At 39.3% G+C, this 12,590-nt stretch overlaps 1 pseudogene; it reads left to right on the forward strand.

Moving 5' to 3' along the window:
• Nucleotides 1-1,084: 1,084 nt before the first annotated feature.
• Nucleotides 1,085-3,104, forward strand: LOC150046086 (ATM interactor pseudogene; annotated as a pseudogene).
• The last annotated feature ends 9,486 nt before the right edge of the window (nt 3,105-12,590 follow it).

Raw genomic sequence — 12,590 nt, forward strand, 5'->3', positions numbered from 1 at the left:
AAGAGTCTCACAGAATTTAGTACCTGGGCTGTCTTTGAACCGAGATTCACAGATCTCAGCCTCTTGTTTAGCTAGGATTACAGGCCTTATCCCAGGCCTTGCTTCTCACACACCCTTGTTGGGAAAAATGATACAATCTATTTTGGAAACTTTTTAGTTGATACTAGCATGCTAATCTTGTAATTGAACTACTCTGTAGTCTACAACACTAAAATCCTATTATTAGTAAATATATATATATTCCCTCTCAAAATATTATCACTATATGTATCATAGAAGTTTGTTTTATAAATCCTAGTACTAGAAAAAAAATCTGGAATTAGGAAATGGTAAGTAAATTGTATCTTATATTTTCTGAGTTGTGAGCTCACCATTGACTGATAGTAGAACAGCAGTACTTCAAATGTGAAGTTTTTCAGGCTAGGGTAATTAAATCATGTAACTGCTCAACTCCAGGCTAAGATTAGAGTATGAGCCTCAAGCTTTGGAGACTATTACAAGAAGATTTCAGATCCTTCTACAATCCAGTTTCTATTTGCTTTTCTGTCATTTTCATTTCTCTAATAAAATTGCTTTTTCATTGTGAAAAAAGTAAAAATAAAAACAAAAAATTATACCTGACCCATAAATAAGTATAATATTAAAGAAGCAATATAAAAGAAGAAACTATTGCTACACAAGTCAACGGAGATTTCTCTTGGTTCAATATGTTGAAATAAGCTAGGTAGATAGAGTAGTAACTATTATAAATAAAGTAGTACATACTGTATAATTCCATACGTATGAATTTTAAAACCAAAGCGGCCGCGAGAGGAGCCCCCGCCACCGTTTGGGGCCTGCGTGGCCGTCGAGGCCATGCTTGAGAGGCTGCTGCCTGCGACTCTAGATGGCCAGGCAGCCACCGCAGCCTGCGGCCTGGGAGCTAATCTAGCTGTTGGTGAGCGTGCTCAACACACACCTGGTCAATAGCCACCGCCTGCAGGATGGCATAGTAAACCCAACGATAAGAAAGGACTTGAAAACAGTACCAAAATTCTACTGTTGTCCCATTGAAGGATGTTCTAGAGGTCCCGACTGGCCGTTTTCTCAGTTTTTTTTTTCTCGTTAAACAGCACTTTATGAAGATGCATGCTGAGAAGAAGCATAAGTGCAGCAAGTGCAGTCACTCATATGGCACTGGGTGGGATTTGAAGAGACACGCAAAGGACTGCGGCAAGATCTTCCAGTACACATATGGCTGCCCCTAATGCCAGCCGGACAGCACTGCAGTCTCACATCTACCGAACAGGCCATGAAATCCCTGCAGAACACAGGGATCCACCTAGTAAAAAAGGGAAAATGGAAAACTACCTGCAAAACCGGAAATTGTCCAATCAGTCTATTGAACCATTAAACAACCAATCGACTCCTCAAACAGATTACCAAGAACTCAGAACTTCAGAAATAAAATTGGTCTCTTCTTTTGAGGATTCTTGCTGTTCCAGTGCCAGGAAGCAGAATAACTCAGCACTTCCAAGAAACTCTCAAAAGTTGCTTTTGCCGAAGCCTAGAGTGGCTCTGGTTAAACTTCCTGTCATGCAGTTTTTCTCCCATGCCAGTCTTTGTGCCTACAGCTGAGTCTTCGGGCCAGCCTGTGGTGTTGGGTATGGCTCAGGGCTCTGCGACGGGGCAGTGCACTTGATGCCCTTGTCTGTGGGAATGCTGATCCTTGGCCTGGACTCAGTCACTTGCTCTTTGAAGGAGACCCTACTTCTTCCAAAAATTGTCAGTCCTGTTATTGAGCCAATTAGTGCAGGTGTTCAAGTGAACGCCTTTGGGTAAAAGTCCATCAAATCCTTTACAAGAACTAGAGAACACAACATTTCTTCGTACAGACAGACCAGTCCTATGCCTCACCAAACCTGCTGTCTTCTGCTTGGTGACTTGGCCCTGACTCCTCCATGTCGTCTTGTTCTCAGACTGATCTATCCTTTGATTCTCAAGCGTCCCTTCTCATCAGCGTTCACACCCAGACGCTCCTGCCCAGCCCTAAGGTAACTTCTTCCACAGCTGCTGAGACCGAAGCTTTCATAGATGCCTGTTTCCAGCCAGGCGGGATCTCCAGAGAAACCCAGACCAGTGGCATGCAAAATCTTGTATCTGCCCAGTTACTCATGGACCACGCTGGCGTGTGCAGAGGCATTTTGGGGAGTGTGCACCCACCCTGCAGTGTTCCCACAGACAACGTAAGCAGCAGTTTAGTGGCAGAGACGGTGACTCAGAGTTTGCTACCTCAGAATGGTCCCAAGACTTTAAATCAAGACATTGAGAGGTCTGGATCCATGCTCAGCTTCAGTGAGCAGAGCAGGATGCTCCCCGCACAGAACATGGCGATAACCAGACCCAAACCATAGATTTACTAAGTGACTTGGAAAACGTCTGGTCAAGTAACCTGCCTGGTCAGACGCTGGATAACCGCTGGATAACTGCAGTCTTTTGTCTGACTCAGCTCCTGGACCTGACGCCCAGCTTCCCTCTGGCCCAACTCCAAATCCTGGAATCAATTTCGATATTGAAGAGTTCTTTTCAGCCTCAAATATCCAGACTCAAACTGAAGAGAGTGAACTGAGCACCATGAACCCTGAACCATGGAGTCACTGGATATAGAAACCCAGACCGACTTCCTGCTCCCAGACCCCTCTCCTGAGCCCTGCAGCTGGCAGGGGGAGTTCGAACATGTTAGGCCTAACGATGTTTGACACGCAGACACAGACTGACCTGGACTTCTTCTTAGAAGTCCTCACCTGCCCCTAGGGAGCCTCCTGAAACACTCCAGCTTCTCCATGAGCACCGATTCCTCCCACACAGAGACCCAGACTGAAGGACCCTCGGCGGCCAGACCCATGCCTGCTCCAGAGAGCAAGGTTCAGTTGAGCAGTGCGGAGACACAGACCATGAGTTCTGGCTTGGAAGTCCTGGGGAGCTTGTTCTTCACCAGCAACGAGACTCAGACAGCAATGGACGACTTTCTCATGGCCGATTTGTCCTGGAACACAGTGGAGTCTCAGTTTTGCTCTTTGGAAACCCAGACTTGTGCTGAGCTGAGCGTAGTCACCAATTTCTGAGGAGGAATCCATCCTGGATGGCACTGATGATGCCATGCCGACTGAGAACACACGAATACAGTGACTGTGGCTCTTTGTTCTCCTCTGTCTGCCTTTGTACATGTCAACAGAAAATCTGTGTATAATTGTGAGAGTATTATCAAGTGTAAGATGTTGATTTAAAAAAAAGTATTAAAAAAAAAACAGAAAAAAAATCCATAAGTCAAGATAGGGCTGTGTTAGAGTGCCAATCTTGAGTTAACAGGTCTATAAAGAGTGTGAGGCCCTGAGTTCAAGGCCAAGTCACAGCACAAAAATTAATAAATATTAAATACTTGTAATTTGACATATCAATTCCACCTCAATCGAAAAGATGGTATTTATCAGGGAGCAAATAAAACTTACTTGTCCACAACATTATACTGCTTCTTCAACATTTCCTGTGTTTCAAAGTGTACCATCACATCCTAGTAAATCAAATCCTAGTGTTGCTTTATTTCATAGTATCATATTTTTAGCAGGCACTTATTCCTGCTGATTCTTAGTTTAGAATATTACTTAAATATTTCTTATACATCATATATTGTGTTTTAGCAATCCTGGTTCCTGAAATTAGTAGTCTAATGACTGCTGGGTGGAAACTATCACTGAGCCATGACCTGAGTCCTGTTTTCTTTACAGATGAATGTGTATCTGTGTGTGCAAATGTGTGTATGCATGCACGTGCATACACATGCAAGTACTAGGGCTTCAACTCAGGACCTCTCTCGTATTTGGTCATGGTTGGTGCTCTGGCACAGGAGCCATATCTCCAGTCTAACATTATACTGGTTAACTGGAGAGAGAGTCTCAAATATGTTTGCCTAGCTTTGAGCAATTTCATGACTCAGTCTCCTGAGTAGCTAGTATTTTAGGCACAAAGCATTAATGTCTGGTTATATGCTAATTTTAGAGTCTTGCTTCCTCTCCAGGCATGTGCGTAGGTGCTATCTTTGGTTTCTAATTGTACCTAAGAAAATAGACAAGAATCACCGTATTCACCATATCTCTCTATATCTCTGTCTCTCTCTCCCCCCTCTCTGTCTCTCTCTCTTTCCCTCCCTCTCTCTCTCTCTCTCTCTCTCTCTCTCTGTCTCTGTCTCTGTCTCTGTCTCTCCCTCTCTCTCTCTCTGTCTCTCTCTCTCTGTCCCTCCCTCTCTGTCTCTCTGTCTCTCTCTGTCTCTGTCTCTGTCTTTCTGTCTGTCTGTGTCTGTGTCTCTGTCTCTCTCGGTCTCTCTGTCTCTGTCTCTGTCTCTGTCTCTGTCTCTGTCTCTGTCTCTCTGTCTCTCTCTCTGTCTCTCTCTGTCTCTGTCTCTCTCTCTCTCTCTCTCTCTCTCTCTCTCTCTCTCCCTCTGTCTCTGTCTCTCTCTCTCTCTCTCTCTCTCTCTCTCTCTCTCTCTCTCTCTCTCTCTCTCTCTCTCTCTCTCTCTCTCTCTCTCTCTTGTCCTAGGGCTTGAATTCTGGACCTGAGTGTTGTCGTCTCTAAGCTCCCTCAACACTAGCATTCAACTCCACTTACAGGTTTTCCTGTGATTAGTTGGAGATAAGAGTCTCATGGACATTCCTCCCACACTGGCTTTGAACTGTGATCATTAGATCTAAGCCTCCTGAATAGCTAGGGTTACAGGCATGAGCCACCAACACCTGGCTCAGCATTTCTTTAACAGTAGTTTCAGAAACTATTTTGCCTTATTGGTCTTGAATCACAGCCCTTCTAAGTTCAGTTCTCCAAGTAGCCACCAGCGATAAGACCCTATTTTAAAATGTTTCTGATTTTCTTGCTTAGTCTTTAATTTCCATAGCTTTTATGATCTGTTATTGATTTAGGAAGTAAAATGGCATTATTTGATACTATATAGTTACACATTACCTTTTAAAATTCTCTTTTTTAGTTGCAGTCTTCTCTTTTATGTTTACAACATACTCCCAATCTCCTGTCTGTAGCCCACACCTCCTAACTACCATTCACTTAATTTAACTATCCAAACAACTAAAATTTCTTACCCTCTTTAACTCTTAACTCAAAAATTAGAATTAGGTCTTTTATGAAAATGTCATTTAGTCTTTAATGAAACCAATTGACATCTCCCAGGAGTCTCTAAGATTTACATTATGTTGTAATAACAGTACTTACGTTACTCTTCCTCATAATTTAGCTACTGCCCCCTTACAAAATGTAGTATGAATTCCTGTTATTTTGCCCATTACTGTGCACACATCATTTGCTAAATTCATTTTAAATGGAATTGAACTTATTGGTGAATTCATTTATTATTCTTTTATTTCCTTTAAACAGACTCTAACTTAATGGTCTCTACTTCGTTTTTTCTTTTTAACAGTTTGTTACTGGCACAAGAACAGGCCTGAGAACCAATGAAATAAAACCGAAGATGCAGAAATTAACTCACAGACCTAATCTTCAGTAAGGGAGGTAAAAAAAAATAGGATGGATAAAATCCTCTTCAACAAATGGTTAACTTAATTAAGAATGTAAAAGGCCTTTTTGATGAAAACTTTAAAACCCTGAAAAGGAAATTAAAGGAGAACTGAGGAAATGGAAAAACCTCCCACACTCCTGGATTGGAAGAATTAACATCCTGAAAAAGGCAATATTGCCAAGGGCTCCACATCTCAGGTCATAAAAAAAAATGCAAATCAAAACAATTCTAAGATTCCACCTCACTCCAGTTAGAATGGCCAGGATCACGAAATCTAATAACAACAGATGCTGGAGGGGATGTGGCTGGGAGGGAACACTACTACACTGTTGGTGCGAGTGCAAACTCGTTCAACTACTATGGGAAGCAATATGGCAGTTCCTCAAAAGACTAAACATAGAGCTCCCCTATGACCCAGCAATTCCAATACTTGGCATTTACCCATTTGCCCATACTAAATTCACAAGCACAGTGATGTTCATTGCAGCACTATTTACCATAGCAAAGATATGGAACCAACCCAGATGCCCCTCAGTTGATGAGTGGATCAACGAGATGTGGTATTTATACACAATGGAATTCTATGCTGCTCTCAGAAAGAATGACATCCGTCTCCTTTGTAAGGAAATGGAAAGACTTAGAAAAAATCCTGTTAAGCGAAGTAAGCCAGACTCAAAGGAACATACGCTCAATGGTTTCCCTCATTTGTCATAATCAGTAGAAACCTTGGGCTCTCCTACCAGAGATTTACAATAGAACAAAACCTAGATACATAAGGACAAATAAAATGATGGTAAATGACCTCCAGGGTATAGAAACAAAAGCCATATAATGATTGTTGTCCTTCATGTACTATGTTATCTCTCATCTCTTTTGCTGTTCTTGGTTATCTCATATTGTTACAGTATTTCACCTGGTTATCTGATATATTGTATATATGCATATTTGGTTATTTGAATTTGGATAGGGAAGGGAGGAAAACAAGATGAGGGGGTGGATGGGGAGAGGGAAATGGGGACCAAGACATGAGAAAGGGTATCAATGTTTGTGAAATAATGCACCTTCTATCTGATGAATATAATGTAACCCTTCTATTAATTACAATAAAAATATATGAAAAAAGAAGAAAAAAAAGTTAGGCTAAAAACTTAAGAGAGACTTCTCTGAATAGGAAATAAAAATGGCCAATAGACACATGAAGAAATACTCAACATCTCTGGCCATAAACTCCAGTTAGAACGGCCATTATCAAGAAATCTAATAACAAGAGATGCTGGTGAGGATGTGGCCAGCAGGGCTCACTACTACACTGTTGGTGGGAGTGCAAACTTGTTCAACTACTCCAGAAAGCAGTGTGATGGTTTCTCTAAAGACTAAGCTTAGAGCATCCCAGCAAATTCCACTCCTGGGCATTTACCTATATTTCCTCAAACAACTCCATACTAAACATACCAGCACAACTATGTTCATTGCAGCATTATTTACCATACGTAAGATGACGAACCAACTCTGATGCCTCTCAGTAGATTAATGGATCAGGAATATTCAGTGTTTCACATAATGAAATTCTATGCTGCTAAGGGAAATAGTTGCATTGTCCCATTTATAAGGAAATGGAAAGACTTGTAAGTGAAGTAAGGCAGACCCAAAGGAATATAGGCTCCTTGATTTCCCTAATTTGTAATCATCAGTTTACATGTAGGATTTTCCTAGCAGAGGAGTTAAATAACTCAAAAACTACGTGCATACGGCCATATAGGGTGAAGCTAATTGAAATGAACTCCAGGATAGGGAAACTAAATATTTATACTTGTGGATATTGTTTTTAATGTACTATGTGAACTTATTTCTTTACTCTTTTTTCTTTCTCTTTTTGTTTTTTTCTCCTATGATTTATCTTTTGTGGGTGCTGTATCTTCACTTTGGTACCTGGTGTATTGTATATTCATTTAGTTGTTTATTTGATTCAGGGAACAGAAGGGGAAAATCAAGATGATGACACAAAGGATAAAGGATGAACCAGCGTCATAGGGATATTCACAAGATAATCTTTTGGAAATGAACTTTTCAACTTGGGAGGAAAAGCAGGAAAAAAATAATGTTCAAGAGGTAATGTATCGGGCCAGGAGTTTGGCCTAGTGGTTAAAGTGCTTGCCTAGCATGCATGAAGACCTGGGTTCGATCACTTGGTACCACATACATAGAAAAAAGCTGGAAGTGGTGCTGAGGCTCAAGTGGTAGAGCTCTAGCCTTGAGAAAGTCCAAGGACAGTGCTCAGGCCCTGAGCTCAAGCCCAGGACTGGCAAAAAAAAAAAAAAAGAGGTAATGTATCCACTATCTTATGAATGTAACTTCAGGCTGGGAGTTTGGCCTAGTGGTAGAGTGCTTGCCTAGCATGCACAAAGACCTGGGTTTGATTCCTCTGTACCATACACATAGAAAAAAGTGGGAAGTGGTGCTGAGACTCAAGTAATAGAGTGCTAGCCTTGAGAAAGTACAAGGACAGTGCTCAGGCCTTGAGTCCAAGCCCAGGACTAGCAAATAAATAAATAAATAAATAAATAAATAAAAAGGTGAATTCAGAAGGAACCTTTGCAGTGTTGCTTATTTTTATCACAGTCTGATTTAAAAAATGTATAGGAACATCTGTCTGAGGAAATTTCTGAAAAGCCTGACAATATGAAAAAAACATTATTACTACTAGTATTGTAAAAATGGATTAGGATTAGAGGTCGGAAAAGCCATTCTAAAAAATGCAAAGATCTTTTTTCATATGAAGATATGGAAATCTCTTGGCAATTAAGTTTGGGTGAAGTAAATATTTTATTATACATTTAACATTTTTAAAGCTTAGTAATATAAGGAACTGGTATACTGGTATTCATTTTAGTTTGGACATGTGCACAATGTATGTATGAGATTTTAGGTAGAAAAGAATGAAAGAATATTATATATATATATACATATATATATGTATATATATATTCAGCCTGTTTTCTAAACAAATAAGTTGTCAATGTCAGTTTTTCTTTTACTTCTAGGGATTTTCTTTTCTACTTTCAAGTTCCTTTTTATATTTGTGAAGCAGAATAGCTTGAAGGAAAGAAGATATAATGTACAATATATACTCCAGTGTTTTCAGCACAAATATCATGTAGAGTTTACTCAAATTGATTCTTCTTTAAATATTTCTATTATATATCAGGGGTTTTGAGGGGATGGGGGCAGTATATAGGCTTGTACTAAGTGCCTTGTTCCTGCTAGGCTGCTGGTTTATTATTTGATCTATACCTGATTTTTCCTGGTTATTTTGGAGATGGTCTCTTATGGATTTTCTCCAGGCTGGGTTCCAAAGATGATCCTCCAGGTCTCAGTCTTCTCAGTAGTGAGGATTTTAGGTATAAGCAATTGGTAATCAGCTATATAATTCTATTTTTGTACATCTATATTAGAACTCTAGTTTTCATTTAAAGGCCAAAAGCAATCTTAAAGGAGAAATTGATTCATGGGCCTATTTTGATTGGCTTTTTTTTTTCAAGTCTTATTTATCTGAATGGAATTGATGTTGCTCTTTCTACTGATTATGGCACTAACCTTTTAGGGGAATTGATGCCCCAAATTGTTATACATGGGGATTTTATAGGTGTTCCCCTCAAGACTTTTCACTGACAGCAGATACTAATTTGTGGTTGATTTGTTGATACAAATATGTCTTCCAGATAAACACAATGTGCCCAGATCCCTCAAGTTAATAATGAGCTACTGGTATAGGCACTGTTTGTAGAGTACTTCCAAACTATTCTGTGATCTGAGAGCTTGGAACTGTACTGCAAAAACATCGTATAATATAAAGACATAACCATGAATTTTACACTGTAGTAGAAAAGGTTTGGACCACCTTCACAATCACCAATATACCGTTTATGGAGAAAACACAGTGAAGACCCCTTAGGAAAGTCTGAGCATAAAAATAAAGCAAGCATAAATACATTTCTTGAGAGAAGAGTTGAAAAGTGTCTGGAGGGTGGAGGGCATGTTTTCCTTCATAAAAGACAGATGGTCCTGGGGCCGGGAGTTTGGCCCAGTGGTAGAGTGCTTGCCTAGCATGCACGAAGACCTGGGTTCAATTCCTACCATGTTAATCCTATGCTTTAGACTCCCTTATAAAAGATTAGGTGTTTTGGGAGTAATTAGTATTTCTTTGGTGGAATTGGGTGCTCTTCCATTTGGTGTATAAATATTTGTAATTGCTATATCCTCCTGTAAGAGAGATCCCTTTATGAATATGTAATGTACTTCCTTTTCTCACTAATTTTAATTTAAAATCCAGTTCATCTGATATTAGCATTGCAACTCTGACCTGGTTATGGGGGTCATTTTCTTGACAGTTTTTATTCCAGCCCCTTAGTTTCAGATGTTTTTTTTGTATTTATTTATAGATTTATCTTTTAATTTATTGTAAAAGTGATGAAGAGTGGGGTTACACTTACATAAGTAAGGTAATGAGTACATTTCTTTTTGAACACTGTTACTCACTCCCTCATTTTCTTCCACTTACCATTGCCCAGTCTCTCTCTCCCTCCCTCCCAAGTTGTAAAGTTCATTACCAACAGTGTCTAGTGAGTACCATCGCTGCATTAGTTTATTATTTTTCCTGCTGTTTCTGTGATTACCTTTCCCTTCCATGGATCAGATAAGCTTATAGGCAAGGCAAAGGGTACGGAAAAGTAAAACAAAAAGAAAAAACAGAAATAACTGAGTGGAGCACATAATAAGAAATTCTAGTTTACAATTAATGGAGTTCATTTTGACATACTTCATAGTCACTTAAACACATTCAAAATGTAATCAAATACAGTGTAACTCAGAGACAATTAGAGATAAGTGGAAAAGAAAACAGAGAAGGAAGTAATGACTAGAATTAAAGGAAAATCGGTTAAGGGGTAATAAAAGAAAAATTAAGAGATATAATAAATAAGGAAGAAGTAAATAATATTAGAGGAAATGGAGTGAACAGAAGAAAGTAAACTAAGAGCTAGTTTAATTTTTTAATAAAAATTAAATATATATGATAAAATTATGAATAATATGACTGATAAAAAATAGAAAAGTAATCAAGTGAATTGAGTAATGCAAAATTAAGAAAGAAGCTTAATAGTTACTGTATACTGTATATATCTAGGACCAAACAGAATAGCAATGATGAAAGAAAAAAAATATTGAAATTAAAAATAATTAGGAAATAGAAAGACTTGGGAAAAATCATATTAAGTGAGTTAAGCCAAACCTAAAGGAACATAGTCTCCATGGTTCCCCTCATTTGTAGTAACTAATCCAATACACATGTAGGACTCTCCTAGCAGAGGTTCACGATAGCTCAAAAGCTATGTACATGTGGTCATATAGGATAAGACCAAACAAAATGAATTCTAGGATATGAAGCAAGAGGTTTATCTTTGTGATTGTTGTTCTCAATGTACTATATGCAATTATTTCTTTTATCTCTTTTCCCCCCTACTTAATTTCATGTGGTTACTGTATCTGACTTTGTTACCTGGTGTGTTATATATATGTTAATCTGTTTATTTGAATCAGGGAAGGATGGAAACATGATGATTGGGAGGGGGTGGGGGAAAAGGAACAGGGAAAAATATCTAAAGGGGTATTCATTTTTAAGAAGTAATGCCCCCACTACCAAACGAATGTAACTATAACCCCTCTGTACATTACCCCAACAATAAAACAGTAGAAATTAAAAATAAATAAAAAGTTTTAAACAGACAGGAGAAAAATCTTCTATTTGTTCAGATATCTTGTGTATTCCCCTTGTCTGCTACTCAGTCTCTTGATGAGGCTTTGAGTTTCTGAGTTGGATTCAGTAGCTTTCTTAATATGGTAGATTGGCTTGTACCTAGATTCCCTTACTCCGGTCTGTCTGAACCTAACTTATACTCAAAGTGAACAGATAAATTCTCAAGTCATTTGAGAAAACAGAAAAAAGTTCTGCCTTAAAAACGTGGAATCTTTGTACCCCACCTTCCTGCCTAACTTGGTGAGACAGGAGATTCGCTTTGTGTGGTAGGACAGGAAGGAGGGGGGCCATTTTCTGTGGCTTATAATCTTTTCCATAGAGCATGAGTATGGGCAGGCATGTGGGTTGTTTGGAATCAGTGGCTTTTCCCGAAGGGACAAGCTCCTATGACTCTCCTATGAGCCCAGTCTGGAACCACTCTCAATTTTTATGACAGGTCTAGTGACATGTCACAAACTTTTGTTTTTGTAACTCCGGGGTGCCCAGCTAGCTGCAGGTTGACCTGCAATACCTCTAGAGTACTGAAATTGTCTTTGTTCATGGCTGAGGGACGGGGACACAGTCCAGTCTACCTCCACCACCCTTGAGCTTACTGTTCTCTAAAAGGGCTGCCTCTCCCTGTGTGGATTTTTTAATTTTTAACCAGAGAGGGAAAATGTAAGTGTATCAGATACTTTTCCCACTTGAAAAATGTTGCCACTTCTTTGGTCCTTGTTAATGGCCAGCTGTTTTGACAGGCTCAATGCCATTATCAAAGATGGAGTTCTTCTTGGGTAAGGTGAGGGTTTTCTTTCACATATTTTTCTCTGGTAGGAAGTGAGGGTATCCTTTGTAGGCTACTTACACTTTCCCTTGATATTTCAGACCATCTGTGATATGCAGATTTGTTTCTGCATCTGTCTGTAGTTGGCTGGGATGTGTTTCTGGTGTTTAAGTTCATGCTGGAAATGAGTGGAAAGCCCACACATATGCTCTTTTTGTCACAGCTCCCCCAGCAACAGCTGGCAATAATTTGATGGGACTCTAAAATTCTGCTTTTTCAGAGGGAGCTCTGATTGTCTCCTGTTATATTTATCTAACTCTCCTGATCACTTTTTTTTTGTGGTACTGAGGATTGTATAAACTCGGTACCTCATTCTTGCAAGGCAATCACTCTGACTTGTGTAACCCAGTTTCCATCACATTTCTTACATATATAGTTTCTCTCAGGTGTGATTT

The sequence above is a fragment of the Megascapheus bottae genome, chromosome 26, assembly GCF_031878675.1.
Source record: "Megascapheus bottae isolate mThoBot1 chromosome 26, mThoBot2.hap1, whole genome shotgun sequence".
Taxonomy (NCBI): Eukaryota; Metazoa; Chordata; class Mammalia; order Rodentia; family Geomyidae; genus Megascapheus; species Megascapheus bottae.